At 28.5% G+C, this 22,175-nt stretch overlaps 1 protein-coding gene across 1 annotated transcript in view; it reads right to left on the bottom strand.

Moving 5' to 3' along the window:
• Nucleotides 1-22,175, bottom strand: part of LOC129966265 (cell adhesion molecule Dscam2-like) — a 217,908-nt gene that overhangs the window by 193,604 nt on the left and 2,129 nt on the right. The gene's annotated exons all lie outside the window — the stretch shown is intronic.

Genomic DNA, 22,175 nt, shown 5'->3' on the forward strand with positions numbered 1-22,175 from the left:
TTTGCATCTCTTGCTATTGAGCGATTGTATCCAAAATTAGATACTTATTTATCAACAATTTTACTGTAAATATTCTTTACTGAAATTTGATGTAATAATGGGTCAACCCATCTTGATGGGCTATAAAATTTGACACACATCTACTGTAATGAGTTTAGATACTTTGTGGAATTAGACAATGTTCATTATAAGACCCCTGTTTTAATAAAATATACAAAATAGCTTCACATTTCACCGAATTTTAAACAAGTTAGTCATTTATTTTAGGTTAATATTTTTTTTATTTTATTAACTTTGTGACTATATATTTGTTTTCATTTATCTATCCAATTATAGACAGCCTAGCATCCATGTTTGTATACAATATTGTCACGTAGGTACTTTAGTGTGGAACTCAATGACACACACAAGAAGTAGAGCTAAACCAATTTATTAACTCAATTCAGAATCCAATGACTGACAAATCTTCTGCTTTTATACTAGCAGGGAAAGTTCCAGCATACTTTTCTGGAGACAGTAAGAAAAGTCCAGAACACTTGTCTGGTAAACTAAAAAAATGTCCAGTATCTTCTAAAACATGAAATAAAGGGAAACATAAAATCAAGGAATTTAAGTATTTACATATACTATGGATCGCATTGTCTCTAGTGGGATTCGAACCTACGGTCTCTTGACTATGAGGCCAGAATCATGATCATTCGGCTATGGAGATTCGCATGTCTTTCTTCAATGCGGCAATATAATTGAAGTAGATGTTGGGTTTTATAAATATTCTGATAACTGAGAGAATGTAATGAAGCAAATTGGAACCTGATCAACTAAATTTGTAAAAGTTTGTGTATTATCCTAATATTTTATCATTCAGAGAATTTGTATAATTTGAAATGATAGAAATAAAGTTTTTATTTCCACAATTTCCATAATTCCTCTCAGCCTAGGCAGCTACCTAGACTGTCTGGCTGGAAATCCTCCACAGTATATCTACAATTTTGAAGATGAACCAATACTCTAAATTTCATCTATACAGTATATTCCCTTTTTACTTTCTCGTATACGTAGTATAGAGAAAGTATGATAATCGTCAAGAAATTCAAAATCGAGATTTTGACGACCCTCCATGTTCGAAAAAGATGTTTTTTTGGAAAATAATCGTTTGTCTGTCTATGAAAAAGATAACTCAAAAACACTTTGAGCTAGATGGTTGAAATTTGGTATATGGCCTTAACATCAAATTTGCAGCTTTCTATCAAATTCTGGGTATCATCTATTCATGAGAAGTCCGCTTGTTCGTATATAAGTTAACTCGATAATTACAAAACGAAGAGAGCTATACTGATAAAATTTGGCACTCAGATTTAACATATATAATGTAAATACATGACAAATTTTGAGCCGAATCCAACTATGAGTTGATTGTCTGTCGATCTGTGTTTTCAGAAATAAGTAAACGCGATATTTCAAACAATGACTTATATTAAAATTGGTGTGGGGATTTGTGACTACAAATGCAGTTTTGAGACAAATTTTTGTCTCAATCCGATCAAAAATGTGTCTAAAATGTAAATTTGATTTTTGGATACTATTAACGCATTCCTGGGATTAATCGCCAAATAACTCAGCAAGGATGACACGAAAAATTCAGTAAAGATCTAAATTCACACCAAAAGTTACTATTTCGTACTATTGTAGATTATAGTCATGTAAGGCGTTCTCTGCGTGTCGTATTTATTAGATAGTATGCGAGAAAGTTTCGGGAAAACCACTCCGTTGGTTTTATTTTGTTATCGTTTTCTCGTCCTTGCAGACAAATAGATTTTTTTTATCAAGCATAGTTTCAAAAAAAAGTTTATTCAGATTCATTAAAGATCTTTAATCGGAATTTTTTTGGAAATTACAACATTTTATCTTACTGTAATTTATTTAAGAGGAAGTAAGTAATATGCCATGTCACGACTTCTTTAGAGTTTGACGAAGATCAACAGTTTTAGCAACACTACTTACTCATTAGTTGCACTTACTTACAAATATTAGCAAAATCATATTAGCAAAATTTAAAAACGAGAGCTGTTTTGTTATCAAATCTTGTTTCCTTAGCGTCGTCATTCGAGCAATCTAGTTTTTAGAATAAAAACAAAAAAAATTTATAAAATCCTTAAGGAAATCCTAACAAAGAGAAAAAGGTCTTAGTTGCTAAAATGAAAGTGAGATTTTCCATCCATAAAAGGGAAAGAGAGCGACTGGGATAAAACTTCTAACGATAAAAACGACGGAATTCTCTTCAATTTAATCGAGCACGTTTTCAACTCAACTCAACTCTTCTCATCATCTCCCCAAGAGCCCATCGTCTAACTTAAGAACCCGCATTTTACAACAGCTGAATAAATGCGCGAAACGTTGCTTTCCGGGGGACAATTAAGTCAAGCTAGAAGTGGACGCAGTAGCAGATGGTGTACGTCTCATTCCTCGTTCAGAACAGCAAACATCATTTTCATCTGCTGTTGGTTAAATGCAAATATGCTCTTTCGTTCTTTGCAAAGAAAATCTCATTTCTATTCAGTGGAGCTTTGTTTCTAGCTTTGTGAAATTTTAAAGACCTTTGGAATTCCTTTTGTCTTGAATTTAAGTGGGAATATTAAAGAGCCTATTTGAAAGCTTATAAGTGTAATTTGTAATTTTATGTGAGGCTTTTTGTTAATAAAAGAGCACAGTGCGACATGGTAGTGATTTCAAATTTCTGAGTTTGTCTAAAATATTATGAATCTCGAAATATGTTTTGTCATTGTAATTATTGAATTAAATAAATATCTGGAAGACCAAGTTTCGCTCGGGAGTTTTTGTAAAATCGTATTTGTTTTTCGGAGAAAATATTTAGATACGAATCGTATACTGATTACATATGAATATCATTCAATCTTATCTACATACGAACTGCTTATTTAAATTTTTTTTAAAAATGATGAATGCGTATAGTTTAGCATGTTATTCGAAACAATCTGCTATATTATCGTATTCATTTTACAGTTTTTCTATCATAACTTAAATTTTTGAACCTTTACTCAGTTTTACCATGGTGAAATAGGGTCATATAGGTCCGAGAAGGAACTATATGACATTGTCAGCATGAGAGCAAATAGAAAAAGGTTGTAGGAGTTAGTTATATAAAAAATATTTGTGTGTATGCATGTAAAATCACATTTTTTCAGGAAAGACCTTATATATATAAACTTAAAAAGCAAAAATTTTGAATATAAATACATAAGTAAAAAATAAAGCAGAAAGCGCGACTGGAACCGAGGACTTGCAACATATGCGTCATCCATGTTGTTCTGACCACTATACTGCATCACCTACACTTCAAAGCGGAAGTTGAATATACTTATTAGTTAGTTATAAAAAATTATTTTTGAGGATAAAATCCTGTTTTTTCAAACATAGATAAAGTTAAAAAGCAAAACCTTATCTAAATATCAAATTTGTTCAAAATCGTTAGATCCGTTTCCAAGATACACAAAATAAATAAAATTATATACACTCATGTCCAAAATTAAGGTCACAAACATAAAATCTGCGAAAAATGAAAAACTATTCACTGTGTTACGAAATTTGTCACAGAGGTACACTACAATGGAAGAAAGAACATAGACACATAACAACATGGAAAAGATTTCAATTGGGAATTAAGAAACAGGGTATGTCAAAAAGTGTTACATTATGAATCAGAGATAAAGCATTTATCTCGGGAAAATTCCTGTCTAATATGAAGTGTGACCATTGTGCACTGATATACAGGCTGCACAACGAGCTTTCATACTGTTTATGAGGGTGTCCATAAATGCTTGGGGCAACAAAGCCCATTCTTCTAAAAGTGCGGCTTTTTACTCTTGGAAGGTATTAGAAGAGGGGTTACGCTGTGCAATGGCTCTTCCGAGACCATCCCAAACATGTTCAATAGGATTGTGATCCGGAGACCTCGAGGGCCAGTCCATATGTCAAATATCCTCTTCCTCAGGAAAATCATCAACGATCTGGGCTCTGTATGGACGCTCGTTATCGTCCATAAACAAGAAGTCTGTGCCAAAAGCACCCCGGAACAACCTCACATAGGCTTCAAGGATCTCATCCCTATAGCGATGTGCATTGACAGTACTCGCATCGAAGACGTGCAGTGGTGTACGACTGCCCAACATTATGCCACCCCAGATAAGGATTCCTCTGCAGCCAAATCTGTCGATTTCTTTTACGTAGGAGGGATGATAGTGAGCTCCTCGCTCTCTCCAGATGAAGATTTGACGAGTGTCACTCTGTGTGGTGAATCTCGGCTCATCACTGAAAAGAACACGCCCCCATTCTTGCTGTGCCCAAGACTGATATGTTAGGCACCACAACAGCCGGGCTTTTCTGTTGGATGCAGACAAAGGGACGCACTCAACTGGTCGCCGGGCATAAAAAGCCCTCTCTGCTAGACGCCTGTATACTTTTTGTCTGGAAATTCTTATTCCAGACGCAGCAGCAAGGTCACAAGCAAGTTGAAGAGCCGTTGTCAGCCTATGCCATCGCGCGCTTAATGCCAAATAGCGATCCTGTGCAGGCGTCTTTGTTCTGTGACGGCCTTGACCGGCCTTCCTGGTTACAGCACCACTTGTTTGGAATTGATTCCCCAACCTGGATACTACTTTTGGTACCACTTGTAAGCATCGAGCCACCTCCGCTTGAGACTGCCCAGCTTCAAGCCTACCAACGGTTCTCCATCTCAAGGCATCGTCTAAACGATTGAGAACTCATCATCACTGGAAACAGGTTAAATTTTTTGTTTTAATGCAATATTCACAAAATTACAGGCAAAAATCCCAGATGCCTAAATGGTCTAATTTTAGTAGTTCCCCAAAAACTAATGCTAAACAACATTTTTTTCCATAAAAAAAAGGTTAATATCGTGTTAGCGGTCCTTCACATTATATAAAATATAATTTGTTTAAATTGTACTTGTAGCCAGTTAGAATTACTTTGAAAAACATTTTTGTGACCTTAATTTTGGACATGAGTGTATATACAGTAATTGCTCGTTTAAAGTTACAAAATGAGGGAACAGTATCGTTTTATATACTTTAAAATGGAAGACCGAAATTAAAGAACGTTGATACTTTCCGATGAATGATGAAATGTGAATGCTGAGATTCAGCGGAAAACATCTACATTTGCCAAATATCGGTCGTATGTATGTAACAAATGTATGTAATAATTTCAATTTATTTGCGATCTTTAAATTATATTCTAAATGTTTGAATTCATATTTCAAATTAAAGTTTGGATTGCGTGTATTTTTAGTTTCCCGCTTCTCAGAATCTAATCTTTCTGTAACTTTAATTGTTCAAAATGAGACTGCAATATCAAAAGGAATCATCTGCTAAAACGAAAAAAAAAATGCTAAATTAAAATTTGGATTTGATTGAAGCTTTTTAAGCCCTAAAAGCATTTCCACATATTCTTTTCCCTTCCTTTATAGTGTGTGTCGCTCTAGACTATTTATTATTTTGGCAAAAAAGATTTTTAAAGCATCTAAAAAATTGAATCTTTGGCCTGATGATTATGAAGAACAAAGCTACCAAAGCTACCATTTAAATGTCTCATCTCCTTCCATGTTCCCAGAAGATTCATATGCATTAATCATATATATATTTACAAAAGATTGACATTTTAGAAAAATTAAAAGATGTTTCGGCCAAAATAGTAAAGAAGAATCTGTCGTCTGTGTCATTATGTTTAATTGTTTATTATTTTAGATCAAAAATATAAAAATTTTCATTTTCCTTAATTGAATTTATTCAATAATTTTCAACCTATGTTTAGGAAAATAAATTAGATACTTATAGAGTTAATCATAACTGAAAGAATTTTAGATCTGAAAATATCTGTGCAATATTTGGTCGTCATGTCTTCAGATCAACGTAAAATGGCATCGTTCAAAATTCCGCACCTCTATCGAAACTGAAGTATTATTTTACATAAATGAAGTGATGCGAAAAAAATATGGTTTTAGACCAGATTTAAACGACACAAGTTTTCATAAGAAACAAATTTCTTGAAATTCTACTTAATTTTGTCTTTATTCAATTGCACTGTTTTCTCAATGCAGGAGGTTTCAAAAAGATATGGAATGAATTTTAAAATATAGTTATGCATACCAAAAAACTTTTCACGGTATAAATAATGGGAAATGTAACACAAACACAAAATCGTGTTTAGATTCATCCCCTTAAAACATCAAAACGTAATTCCTGTTGTGAATTAATAGAAGAATATAATATTTTAAAACATCGTCTAGATTGAATAAAAAAAAGTGCGAACAAATATACATCAAACTTAAACAAAATTGCCAAAAGCTATGAAATCTCTATATTACCATTATTAAAATTATAATATTATTTTAAATTAAACTTTTACAGTAAACATAACTTTCTGATTGATTTTGCTCTTTGAATCAGATCAACGTTTTCCTGCCTGCACCCAAAAATAGAACAGATTTAAAAAGCGAAATTAATCGATGAATCAAACGGTCGCAATCATCCCAATTGTTGAGAATGGGAGATGTGATAAGGATTATTCTGAAATCTCTCGAAAATATCTCTCGAAACTTGTGGGTAGATTTGAGCAGTTGACCATTGTTGACGTATTTAAACGTCACGAGTTTTCAAATGGAATAAAAATTAGGGGAAATCGGTAAAGTTTCTGTGGCTGGGGAACTGTTTCATAGATTTTTTTAAATAATTAACTACTTTATAAATTAATTTTAGCGTTAAAATAAATTCATCATGCATCTTGTACTATTCTCGAAAAAAAAAATAAACTTAAATAATTATTTCTTTAGAAGAAAACAATGAAAATTCTTTGGATAGACAGAAAAATCCCCAGGAAATAAGCCGCTAAAACTATTTCTTAGCTTTCGTCTCTTCCGGCCAGAAAACAGAATGACAAGCAAAAAGAGATATCCGGCATCCAAAAAGAAAATAAAACTGTCATTTCGCTGTCAAGGCCTACACGAGACCAAAAATAAAAATAAAAAATACATAGAATCAGAAAGCAGAACTAAAACCATACATTCCGTGGAGAAAACCCGTGGCTGTTTCTTGACACAGCCCATAAGATAATTGATTAGAAGCATGGCAAAAAAAATGGCGGCAAAAGGCACGAAAACAGAAAACGTTAGAGATGAGACTCTGTCTAGATAAGAAAAGGGTAGATTATTGATTTCCTATGTTATTTATTATATAAGATTTATGTTAGCTATACGATTCCAATAGCCTCTGGAGATCTGATATAGATATTGGTGCTTTCATCTTCAAAAAAATGGTAGAATATTGACTTATAACATAGCATTTGTTCCTTTTGAGAAGAAAGGTCCTTTTAGATGTCCTTCGAAATACTTCAGAAGAAATGAATGTAGATGTAGAAAAATCTGGAAACAAGAATAGTTAATATAAATCTTAAAATTAATTGTAGTTTTAAATTTGTTATTTCCTGGAAATTCAGATATTATTGTGCAAACGATAATTATAAAAAAATGCCAGATAAAGTTTCAATTTTTTTATCCTTTATAAAACGTTATAAAAATTAATACATTAATCTGACTTCCCAATTTTTAAAAAAATTCTCAAATAATGTTCTATAAAAATATTCTAAAATGTCGTAATTAATGGATAATACACTTATTTGAAAATGAAATAAATATATAATTTGGTCGCAATAAAATTATGATTCGGAAATTCAGATGTTTTTATGCAGACGATAATAACAAAAAAAAAAAAAAACCAAATGAAGTTTCAATTCTTTATTCTTCACAAGACGTTCTAAATATAATTCTTTTATTTGATTTCTTCATTTTTTTTAATCTCAAATAATATTCGACAAGGTATTCTAAAATATCTTAGTTAATGCCATTCACAATAAATAACCTTATTTGACAAAGAAATAAATGTATAAATTGGGCGTAATGACTTTACTAATTTAGATGATTTAAACAAATAAATAGATCGTTTTCTATATCTTAACACTTTAAACAAATAAAACCTTTGATTAAGTGAAATAAAATAAGACATGGTTGATAAATAAGCAATGAATTATATTTCATAAAATCTCTTATCATGTCTTATTAAATTATATGCATATGTAATTATTTAATAATACATATAATAAATTATTATTAAATTTTATAATTATTTAATAATTATACGTAAATACTTATTAATAAAACAATATGGTAAGATTTGAAATTGTTTAATATTTCTTTTGTGTGAGTTCCAGTAATATCTGAAAAAAAAAATATTAATTACCAGTTTACAGACGGGGTGGGGGAAAGGTTCCAAAAAATAAAATAACAAAAAAAAATTTCTTTGTGGTAGAACTATATAATTTAATATTCATAGAATAAAATGAAAATTATTGATGATAAAATGCATTGAACGAAACATTGTGAAAATTAAAGTTCCAGACAAAACAGTACCAATGCTATGTGAATTCAAATCAATTTAAAGGAACTTTGCCAAGTTTTGCATTCCGAAAAGAAACGAAAATGAAACAAAATCCATACAACTAAGCGATCAATTTTTAAATTTTTTTAAAATTTATTTAAAAAATTTTAAATAAAAATTCAATCGTGTGAAAATATTTCAGAGTAAATAATATTATCCTTTATATCAAATGCAAGATAGCAATAAAAGAATCGAAACTAGCGATGAGAAGTTTCTAGCGAAACCATAATTTAAAATATTTAACGCATAATTTTAATATTTTAGTTACTCTTTCAATTCAAAAGAAAAATAATTAAAGTAAATAAATGCATACTCTGATTATCTCAGTGGTGCAGATAAAAAGAAAGAAAGAAACTTAATAAATGAAATCAATTTTACTCGTTCGGCTTATTTGAAAAAGGAAAAAAAAATTTAAATAAAAACAACAAAATAATTATACGAAGTTCATATATTTGAAAAGAAATAAAAACAAAAAACGATATTATATATGTAATGAGCCTTTTGAACAAAGAAAACAAAGATTTTTTTTTCCAAAAATAAGATAACTGAAAAAAGCATATCAACAAAAGAGAAGAAACAAAAACAAAATTCAAAATTGTTTATAACAAAAATCAGGCGGCGCCCAAACAAAGACTTGGCTCCATTTTGTTATTTTTAACATACACCAAACCGCTGGAGGCATGACGCCCGGCTGTGATGAAAAAAGCTTTAAGAATGAGTTTAGCTACACGCAGGAATGTATTTACATATTTATTACTTGCAGCCCCCAAGAAATGGCAAAGATGTTCCACAATATACAATTCCGAGAGCGAGTGGATGTGTGTTAGACGATTCATTTTTCAAAGCTCCAGCGCTCTATGCAAAAGCGGAGTATGTTTCTTTTTGTATTTCCTCCTTTATTATTTTACTTTTGTTATTTTTTTCTTTCCTCTTTGTATAAACGTTTCATTCAAATTGGCGTTGTACTTTCGGTCAATGAAGGCGCCTGATGCGAATGTTTTGGGGGTTCCTCTACGCGAAATGAGATCTGGATTTATTTATTATTTATTCATTTATTATTCAAATAGAAAGTTGAAGGGGAATGTTTTTATTAGTTTTGTATCTGAAGGATTGGATTGGATTATTTTGGGCTGTTGCTCCTTTTTTTTTTTTTTTTTTTTTTTTGAATAAAAATTTGCTTTGAAAGATTAAAGTGGTTTTCGATGCCTATGAAAAATATCATTTTTTGATGAGAAAAAAAAATAAGATGTTTCAATTTATAAAAAAAAATGATTTGTATAAAGCATTGCATTTCAATGATATTTATTTCTCGGATTAGTTACTTTTCTGTTTTGGAATCGTATTTACAGTAGTCACTTAGGAAACCTTATGATCAAATATCTGGGATTATCCAGGATAATCCCAATTTCTTCGTCTAAGATTAAGAAAATGTTGCGTATTTGGTTTCTATTAATAAAATAATTTGTAAAATCCTAATTTATAAATAGTTTACAACATAAAAATAAAAAATAACTTGATTATTTTTAAAATTACCTTTTTGAAATATTGTCCTTCGAAAATTTTTAAGTCCATCCATAGAATGATTATGTTAATTTAGTACAGAGGAGAAGGTCTCATGATCGTTTTCATAAAAAAATGCAGTATTTCTATGTAAAAATGTGATAACAGATATATTATAAATATTTTTTTTAATTTACAATTTTTTTATTTCTTTGATTTAATTACTTTTCGTCTGCCATTATTCTCCAGATTATTGCTAAGTTATTGAATCAGAAAACATGAAAATAGCTATATTATGCAAATATAATTGACAATTGAATCTGTGTGGGGAAAAAAAACAAGGTATATGAGCTAAAATTCCTACATTTTTGTAATTTTATCTAAATTAATTTGATAAATGTAGATCCATTTTTAAAAAAATTAGTTGGATAATTGAGTGTAAATACATTATTAAATTATTCTCCTTTCATTGGTATCAGGAATGTTTTAAATTTGAATGAGTGTAAAAGAAAAATAAAGGGAGAAACTAAAAATTTGATTACATCGAAGTGGGAATTTTGTACAAATACCGTTCTTCTTTAATCAGTTTAAAAGATTTACGTTAAAAGAGAAAACAGTACCTTGTTTATTTCATAGGTTGTTAAGCAACCAATTGTATTACTCAAATTATACTGTTTGAGGATAGAAATGTAGTATCCCTGTATATTAAATCAGTATTCTAAATTTGTTTTGTAAATTTTGTCTCTACATGTTTTATTCCATATTAAATTAATATGTCTTCAGCTCTAAAATACTATAATTTGCTCTTTTCAGTTGCTTTATAAAGTATTTAGAAGTGTTTTATCAAAATGGTATTGTCTAAATTGGAAAGAATGAACTTAAAAAAAATTTTAAGCTTATTTTCTTATTCATTAAGATTATTTATTTTTTGATAAATTATTAAACGAATTGTAAAAAATTTCTACGAGTTAAAAAAAATTTAGAAGTTCTTTTTTTTTCTTAAGTTTTCTATTCTGTTCACATAAATTTCCAATTACTTTATAATAATATAAAGTTAATTATTTTTTTACTTTATAATAATACAAAAATTGGCATTAAATTCAGCCAAAAGATCCTTATTCATAATTGTGAAACCCTTCTAGATTTGTAAAAGGATGAATATTTAAATTTTCTTGTTTTCTTATTTCCCTTACCAACTACTTTATTTTTATTTTATTTCTTTATTATTATTATTATTATTTTTTCCTCCTGCATGAACCATTTTACGTCTTCTATTTTCTAAGATGATCTCTCAGTATAGGGACAATGAGGGTAATTGAAAATAAAAAGTAATTGGGAACAGTTACTATAGTATGCGTCGATAAACCTTTAGCAAGCTGGGAAACATGTGCCTTCTTTAAGGCACTTAAGAGGAAGACGATAAACACTTAATAGCTTTTTTTTCAATGAAAGTTTTTAATGCTTGATTATATAGTTCCAAATGTAGTTTTAAAAAAAATAAAACTTTAACTCTCTTTTTGAGTGTCATTATTCATTCCCTACATCGGTTGTTTGCAAGGTAAGTTGCTAAATTATATGCTGATATAAGAGCTGCGAGTAATATTAAACTTTCATTTTTAGAATTTCTTCTGAGAAACAGGATAGAGGTCTCAATTATCCCAGACAATTTTCATCGTGGGATAATTGGGAACAAGCTTTAAAGGTAATTTTTAAAAACGCTATATTTCCCGTGTATTTTTAATAATTTACTTTACGATAGGACGTGATATTATATCTAATAACCTGACAGTGCTCTGTCTGGTCAATAAAGTTTATTATTTTTAGCCAAATTAACAAATGATATTTTTGAAGAATTTACCATGCGATCTACAAACAAAATACTTTTCACTTGTGAAAATATTATGTGAAGCTGATTATTAATCATCATTTGATGCTGGTTGATATTGAGTACAGAGGTAAACTAGAAAACTGACCTCGAGGAAGGGAAAAAGAATACGATAGATGAAAAGAAATCTGAGGATAATGATTTCAACTCCTTTTCAATAAAAAATGGAAGTTGAGGAGAGGAAGAAAGTAACATCTTGAATCACTTGATTAATTTGATTTTTTAACAAAAATGTATATTTCAAATTACCATGCTAAAGGTACCAGAATGAATTACCATTATTCGTTCTCCTGAGGAATTGATGGGTGGTTAGCTGAATATGAGAGATTTTAAGAGCACTTATTTGACAATCAAAATTTATTTTGCTAATTAATAAAAATTGATAAATGGCATGCAAGAATAAACCGTCTGCAAAAACTTCCAAAATATTTTTAAAAAATGTATCGAAGTCATTGATAATGCTATATTATTAGACATGAAATACAATATTTGCTTGTAATGATAATGCCTTAAATAAATGTTAATATTTCGGATAGCGGCAGATTTAGACATTTTGAGGCCCAAAGCTGTGCACATTATGAGACCTCTCTTTTAATAAACTGGTGAATTTATTTTCAATACATTTTTAACATTTTTTTTATTTATATAATTTGTGAAAACGCATTTATTTATTTATTTTTATCTATTTTAACTCCAGGCTATCTGTAATCTGCGCTCATACACATTATTACTGAAACAGACTTTTATAAATATTCTAATAACAAAATGAACTTAATTCGTTAGATTCTTTTATATGTCATTATGTTTACTGAAGTATTAATATTACCCTAATATTTTGTAATTCAGAAAATTAGCAGCTGTTCTGGATTTATTTATTTGGCAATTAGAAAAATAAATTTTTTTAAGAGCCACTTGCTGTTCTGTCTCAGGCAGTATGAGGCCCCAAATAAGCTACTTAGTCTGGCTGATCAGAAATTGCCACTAGTCTCTGAAAATATTTAATGTTTTAGTTGGTTGCTTACCATAATATATATATCGCTTAATCTAATTTAAAACGTAATTAATTTCCCAATTTTTATCTTAATTTAGCCCTTGTTAACTTTATTCTAAAATATTTCCTGATCCAAGTCCCACTTTTTCATTTCCTTAATTCTACAAGCACTCTAGAAGGAAAAAAAAAAAAAAAGAAGACTTCAGCATTTCTCACATTTAGAGTGAAGGGATTGTTGTTGTTTCTTATGGCACTTGCCATGGACAAGCCCACTGTTCGAAGACAGCCGATTTAAGCCTGAGGGGGGGAGCGCCTCTTGTTTCTAAAGTAGCGCCAACTAGGGCCAAGAGAACGACTTAGCTACACACACGTCACAACCCTTTTTACGGGCGGACTTCATTCACGCATTTCATTCACTCAACCACATATCGTAATTTAGACCTGAATCAGAGAACGATTTAACGCGCGTCAGCCACCAAGCACGCGGGGATTCTTCGGCCGGCGGGGTTCGAAATCGCAACCTAAGGGACACGAATCCAACGCTCTACCAACCAGGCTATCCCGACCTTTAGAGTGAAGGGATAAAAATATCTAATGCTTACAACATTCTTTCAATGATACCTGAGATTCCTTTGCCTAAATCGACACATCGCAAAGAAATCCCTACCAAAATCTTATAGTAAAATCACTGAAGGGAAATTTTCCTGTCTATTTTGCTCTTGTGTTACGATGTAGAACTGACACATTTCTTATCGTTTTTTCATTGTACAAATTATGATTCCCGTGGCAAAATAAATGGAAGTTAAAATTCCAAAATCTCTTGTTTTCGGCCAAGGTTAATTTAAGATTTAGTTATTTAAGGATGTCATCAATTTATTAATTTTATAAGTTTTAAATCCCATCACTTTTTTCTTAGGGTCACAAAAATTTATAATCGCGAGGAATAAAGTTTCAAATGACCAGATTTAATTTCAAAAATCAGCCTTTTCACAATTTTATTTTAAATAACATACAAAAATAAACCCTTTCTTTTGTTTTTATCAGAAATTGTATTTAAAGGAAGCTAGCATAAAAAAAAAATCTAAACAAATACCGGAATTGATTCGTTGACATGATGGCAGTTTACAGACAAAAGTTATCGATTTCCTTTTCGGAAAGAAAAACAAACACAATTTCAGACAGGTTTTCGAACAATCTTAGAGAATATACACGAAACATCGATACCAAACCTCTTACAAAAGCATCTTCAATTTTTGGAAAACACGAAGATTCGAACAGCCATCTCACGAAGATTTCTTATTTCAAGAATGCGGTGATATAATTGAAAAGAATATTCAAGTGTTTTCTTAAGTATGTTACCTACGATAGAAACGATAAAAGAATCGATTTTGTAAGCAGAACAGAAACAAGTAAAAATAAATTGAAGTGTACAGAAGTTTAAAATATATTCACGAACTTTGCATTTTATAATGTTGTATATGATACATTTAATCAATTTTTATTGTAAATAGCTGAAATACTCAGTCTCTATCAAAATGAAATTTTCATTATTTGCTTAATTAAAACTTGCTTAAATTTCAGTATCTGCAATCAAAATTTTAATAATACATCGAATGAGAAAAAGTAAGAAATTGTTTAATGTTAGCATTCGACAAAATCTCAACTCATCCGTAAACGAATGCTTTTTAAATAGCTTATTTTTTTATGCAAAACTTTATTTTATATAAAATAGTACAAAGTAAATTAAATAAGTATGTCTATTTATTAAAAATAAAGGTGCAGACGATAAAAATATACAATCATTTTATCGCCTGCAGTTTTATTTTTAATTAATAGACTTTAGAATTCTTTTGAAGCCAAACAAGAAACATTGGGAAAAAAATAAAACATACTTCAAAAAATAAAGGTAGAACAGTAAAGCCTCGCGTTGCTTAGCAACGCAATTTTATGAATTTCCTCATTTCAAAATCATCTGCATCAATTCAATTATTTATTAAATGTTTAAAAAAAATTATGGCAAAATTGCGTTGAAGTTAAATTGATATCATTAAAAAGGCAAAACTTTGAATTTTTAGATGGTATAAAAATACTTCTTGCGAAATAATTTACTCCGAATTCATTGTTGAAAAATGGCTAGATTCGATTAATTTCTAATTAATTGAATATTTGATTAATCTTTTCACTTTGAAAAAAAATATTATTCTTTCTTTTGCCTGAACAATAAGTGTGTAAAAACTGATTGAATTCGGTCTAACTGCTCAAATAAAAATGAAATTTTTAAACATATCCAATGACAAGTTATATTAAGTTTATGCATTTTACAAAGTCTTTTTGTTAAATTAAGTTGCAATACACTGCTTACACTTTAAGTAAAATTATTTAATTTGTTCCCAATTTAAATTTTAGATAATATCGAAAAAGATTTTAATGATATTCTTGTGTGTTATTATTTTAATGACCTAATTCATTATTTAAAACTTAAAGACATTTGCTGTATTCGAATTTTTCGCAAATTTTAACAGAAAAAGTATATATTTAAAACATGTCATGAAAAACGTTTTATTTACCGGTTGTTATCTGTTCGATTTTCAAACTTTATCATTCGCTGCCATCTTTAAAATCTTTTTACTCTAAATCAGGTAAAAATGGGCAAAATCAATTTTCCACGGAAGATTATTTTATTTTGAAATTTTCCTATGCTAATTTCAATATATAGGTATCGTATTATTTACATATAGGCAGAGAAAAGAAACATTTGACATAATACCAAAAAAAAATACTGCTTATCTATTCGCAGATTAAAATATAACAAAAAATATAACATACATAAAAACATAACAAAATCTCGAAATCAAATTTCTAAAATAATTCAAAACTCTTCTATGTAGTATATATGTACATTCTAAAATATTTTTATCTAAGAAATATTTAAAATGTTAGTTATACAATATTTTCTCTATGAAATCCAAACAATCTAACGCTTGAAAATGAGAAATTATCTGCAAAAAAATATATCTTTCAAACGTTTGGTCAAAGAAAATGAAACAACGTCTTTCCAATCAGATACTATTTTTTTTCACCTCATACTTAGACATTTTAATCAATACGACGTGGATCTCCTTTCTTGCTGTATGATTTGTTTTACATTTTAATTATGTCTGTTTAAACAGAGTCGAACAGATATTCATCCCAAATCAATAATATAATCAAGTTCATTTTTTCCTACGGGAATTAATTTTAAAAAGTTAATAAATTACAAAAAGGTAGAAAAAAGAATTTAAACATAAAGTTTACTGTGGAATTGTCGTATTTATCAATTTATATTTACAATTTTTTTCAAATGACATTTTGAAAAATTCTACTACATCAAAAATGTACCAAAGGATAAATTTTTAAATCCTTTGTACTTTCTCTTTAATTAATGTTCCATGTATTTTTTTTGGAGAATACTTCATAATTTTAATTTATTATATTAAAAGCAAGCATATACAGATATAATTTGAAAATGTCTAAGTCAATTGTTGCAATAATTCAACTTATAATAAAGTTAAGGTTATTTACCAATTTACTAAACTTTCTATTTGTTATATTAGTCGCTCAACACGGAGGGAAACTTGAATCAACTTGCAACTCTTTTGATCTCTCTCATAATATGCTTAGAACTCTCATAAATATGCTTAATTGTTGTTGAAATCAGTTATTATTGGTAAGAATATTCAAATTCAATTCTTTTTATGTTTATAAGATTTTTTAAAATATTATTTATATTTCTGAATGGGTTTTTTTATTCATTTATTATGCTATATCTACTGCATATAAAATAACTATTTTTAATAGCTTAACGCTTGTGCTCAAAAAATTTATAAAGAGAAGAAAATATATAGTTAAAATTATTATATTAAAACCAAGCCACATGCACATGCAGATGTAATGTCTATCTATTGTAGCAATAATTCAACTTCGCCTAAAGTTAATGATATTTACAAGTTTACTAAGCTTCCTTTTGTTTGTAATTATTATTATTTCATTTGCAAGAAATGCCCAATTATTTTTTGTATATCTAAAGATAAATATAATTTAGTTATTTATCTTTAATGTTTGTATAACTTTTATACAAATCCACAGTTTCCGTTCGCTTAAAGTTGGCACACGAGCGCTTCAAGACTTGAAGGTTTGTCAACGTTTTAAAATTCAAAAATTAATTAAAGAATTAGTTTATTAAAATTTGAGCAAATTGTTTGTATTTTCCAGCCATACTCTCGGAAAATATATTCTCACAAAGAAGAATTTTACATTAAAACTAAAAAAAGTCTTTTTAATAATGCAAGTTTTTTTCCATGCATTTTTGTTCTCTAATTTTAATAATTTTTTACAATCTAATTTGGTTACAAAAAAACTAGAACTTTGTCTTTTTATTACTATGAAGAAATTCAAATTAATTTCGTTGTGCCATCAAACCATTTGATCGAGAGCTTTTACCAATGTTAAAAATAAGATTTTAAAAATTGCTGCCCTCCGAAATTAGCTCCAAAATTTAAATTTTCATTTCCTTTTTTATTCTATTAATCTCATATTATTCAATGTCATCAAATTAACATGGCAAAATTTTAAATAAATGCATTTCATATAATTAATTTAACAGGAAGGAAAGCCAATATTCGATACGAGCAAGCTAGTCGCTGAAGGTAGTTTAAAATATAATTATCAACTAAAATACTTTTGATAAGATCATGATGATAGCTCTGACACTTTTACTCCTAGTATCCGGTTTAAAAGTAACAAAAGTGGACGTATAATCTCTAATTTAAATTTACCACTTTTTGTTACTCATACACATGATTTCTAATCTCACCATAATTTCTCAACAAACAATACCAAAATTCTTTTTTTTTCTCTCTCTCTCTCTTTTTTTTTAAATACCCAATTACTGTCTTCTTGGATATGTATATAACTTACTAAATGTCATTTAATTCAAGTTATAGGAATATTATTTGAACCTTTCATTTCCATGATTTAAGACTTCTAGATTTAATTCTAAAGACAGTCAGCTTTACATTAAACAAAATCATCCAAGAATCAGTTAATCGGATTAATTAAATAATTATTCTCATATGCCAAAATATCAAAACGATCAATGATATCTATTTCATATTATCACATAAAAAAAGGGTCAAAATTTTTCAAAACTGAAAGAGTAAATTAAGAGTAAGTAAACTGAAAGAGTAACTGTATGAAGCAGCATAATTAGAGAAAACGTAAACATTTTTTATTAAAATGTTCAAAATGTATACACGAAAAAAGTTATTTTTGCAAATTTAATAATGAAAAAAGAATTGTCACGGTTTGTCTAATACTTCGTCAGATTTAACGATTTAAAAATTATCTTGAGAAAGATTTCTAATTTTATATACACCTCCCGGAATAATTTCTATAATATAATTACTATAGTCACAAAAAAGGCTTGATATTATAAAATTATGTTAAATTCTTTAATACAAATTTGAAGCAAAAAATTATAAACTCATAACAGTTTGAAATATTATTATAAAACACAATGACAATTATATTTTATCAGATTTATTTTCGCTTACCATACTAGAAATTTTCCACAAACTTAATTCATTTTTATATTTCTTTCTTTATTTGTTCATTTATCCATTAATCAGCTTCATCTAAAGTTTTACAAAATTTTATTTAATATTCACAAAATTTTTCTACATTTTATTCATATCATCAAATATTTTTCTTTCCTCTTCAGTTTTTCTGCTAATTTATTTTATTCTGTAAATTAAACAGTTCAAATTAATGGCAATTAAAAATTTCGTTTGCGCTTTTATAGAATTAAAAGTTAGAAAATGTGTGTGAGATAAAACGATATTTTTCAGTGATCCAAATAATTAAACAATCTTATGAATAGATTATTCAAATAAAAAAGCTATTTAAAGAAACGGCAGAAAAAATTAAATCTGGACATAAACAATTTTAATTAAATATTTACTAATTGCAATTGAATTAGTATCATTTCATTATTATGCTTTTTTCAATATTTTCAAATTCATTATTTATGAAGTTAGATCACTTTTAGGATTACATTTATTGACCATAAACAAAAAGTAAAAGTAATTTTAGAAGTCAAGTAAAAATGAAATTTTTCACCACAATATTATATTATTAAGATATAAATTTTTAAACACTATAAAATATCTTGGAAATATCTCATTGAGTAGGCAATTTATAAAGATAATAATTTTAAAGGTAACACTCAGAAAAGTATCAATAAATAAAAACACAGATCTGCATACAAAACATTATAGTATCAGTTTTATTTTTCTATTTTAATTTTACTTATTAAGAATCAATTGCAGACAGGAAACAAAAATCAGAAATCTTTTACATCAATTTTAAAATAATTACTCTTAAATAAAAAGCACTTTTTTACTATTAATAATCATACATAAAATGAATATCTTCTCTTTTAATTCTTATTAAATTAGTTGTAATAATATTAAAAAAAGTTTCAACAAAATGCATTTTCTAACAACAAGCTCAAACCCGATTAACTAATATTCATGATTAAATATAATAAAAGATTCAAAGGTTACCAATATTTTCTCAAAATCCATATGTTCACTTTAAATACTATAATATAACATTTTCTTTTCGTTACTCAACTAATCAAATTTTATTTTCATAAAATGTAGCATTTCATTTTAAAAAATTCATACTTAACAGTTTATATTGCATGACATTAATGATAAACAACAAAAAGTAAAAGACACAAATGGCAGAATCATTTCCTCAAAGATCATATGTAAATTTTGTAAAATCTCGCATCATTCTAAAAATAATATAAAACATTTTTTCCGACCCTTCTTAATTCGTAAATCATTTCAGAATAATATATATATACAGTGGCTCAAAAAATTGAGAGTACACCTTACGTTTACTTGATAAATGCGACTTTCAATATAATGAACACATTACCGCGAAGTGGAAACTTGTTTTTATTTTTACACATAACAAATGGTTTAATTTAGAGTAAAAATAAAGAAAAATCAACGAAAAATTTCTAAATTGAAAATTTTTAGAAGTATTTTAAATAAACATACACAGATTTTTGCCTCAAAAAATTGAGAATACACCAAAGAAATTTTTGCAATATCAAGCATAGAAACAAAGTGTCACTATTAAATTGCATGTCTTTTGGCTCTTATAATGGTCTCTAAACGTCATGGTACCAATTCGACCCATTTTTGGTGGTATCTGAAGATATTTTACCCCATTCTTCTTGCACCACTTATTTTAAATTGGTTTTGTTTCTAATTTCGTATTTTTGAACCACTTTTTCGGGTATGGCCCACGAATATTCAATGGCATTGATGTCAGGGTACTGTGGTGGTGTGTGTAACTGTTGCTTACATTGAAAAAGACGTCATATTTTGAAGTTACGTGCATTCTGTTTGGAGTCGTTGTCTTGCTGGAAAATGGAATTTCCATCTAAACCCAAATTTTTAACACTTTCCTTTAGATTGCTGCTACCATATGGTTCATCCAACTTGTTGCAGAAACTTTTTAAATCATAGGCAGAAGTGTAAGTGCTGAAACTGTGCTAAATGCCATTAGACAAGCTGGATATAAAAGCAGTATTGTTAGCGAGAAACCGTTCATCAGCTTACAAATTCAGAAAAGGCATTTGAAGTTTGCAAAAACTCATCCATTGAAGACCAATAACCTTTGGAAGAAATCTATATTTAGTAATGAAAGAAACCGCAATATTTTTGGCAGTGACAACCATCTTACTGTATGGAGAAAACCTAATACTGCTTTGTATCCAAAAAATTTACATCCTACAGTTAAACATGATGGTGACTCCGTAATGATTTGAGGTTACGTGGCTTCATCCGGGGTAGGAAATTTAATTTTTATAGATGGCATTATAAATGATATGGTTTACTTTGATATACTTCGCAGCAATCTAAAAAAAAGTGTTAAAAATTTGAGTTTAGATAGAAATTTCATTTTCCAGTAAGACAACGACCCCAAACAGAATACATGTAACTTCAAAATATGGTGTCTTTTTCATTGTAAATAGCAGTTACACCCACCACCACAGTACCCCGACATCAATGCCATTCAATATTCGTGGGCCATACCGAAAAAGTGGTTCAAAAACACAAAATTAGAAACAAAACCCATTTAAAACAAGTGGTGCAAGAAGAATGGGGTAAAATATCTTCAAATACCACCAAAAATGGGTCAAATCGGTACCATGACGTTTCGAGGCCATTAAAATAGCCAAAAGACATGCAATTTAATAGTGATACTTTATTTCTATGCGTGATATTGCAAAAATTTCATTGGTGTATTCTGAATTTTTTGAGGCAAAATTCTGCATATGTTTATTTAAAATGCTTCTGAAAATTTTCAATTTAGAAATTTTTCGTTGATTTTTCTTTATTTTTACTCTAAATTAAACCATTTGTTATATGTATAAATAAAATCATGTTTGCACTTCCCGTTAATGTGTTATTTATATTGAAAGTCGGATTTATGAAGTAAAAGTAAGGTGTACTCTCAATTTTTTGAGCTACTGTATATGTTTTCTTATAATTCGAATTAAACAAATCTATTAGAATAAAATTTTGTTTTCATAAAATGAAGCATTTTCTTATAAAAAATCAAATTCATACTTAGTTATACATTACATAACATTCATTATAAACAACTGATAATAAAAGATATAAATGGTAGAACCCTTCCTCAAAAAACTCACTAAAAAAACTAAAAAACTATTTACTAGAAAAAGATTCTAAAAAATAATATAAACCGTTTTTTTCCGTGACTTTTTAACTCTGGAATAGTTTTTTTAAACACCATCCATCATTATTTAATGGCACAGTCATCCATCTCCAGTGAACATGGAAGGAAAATACTTTTCTCCTCGTAAATCTCCTCCACGGACATTTTTCGGAGCATAATTGTGTTTTTTTTTAATGTCTACTTTGCATAAGCACCATTATGAAAATTTAATGCTGATTTCTTTTATATATTGCAAATGGAAATAATTTTCTCCTCATAAATCTCTTTTTAGAAGAGAACATAAATATTTTTTTATGTTTTTAAATGAGTTTTTTTATTACATAAACAGCACTATTATTATTTAATGCTGCTTTTTTTAGATATTTCAAGTGAATTTTCGAAATGACTGCATAGTATTGAAAAACAAGAAATCTTTTTCTTTTAGGGCAATTAATATTTTTCATATTTCAAATAA

Source organism: Argiope bruennichi, chromosome 4, assembly GCF_947563725.1.
Source record: "Argiope bruennichi chromosome 4, qqArgBrue1.1, whole genome shotgun sequence".
NCBI classification, from domain to species: domain Eukaryota; kingdom Metazoa; phylum Arthropoda; class Arachnida; order Araneae; family Araneidae; genus Argiope; species Argiope bruennichi.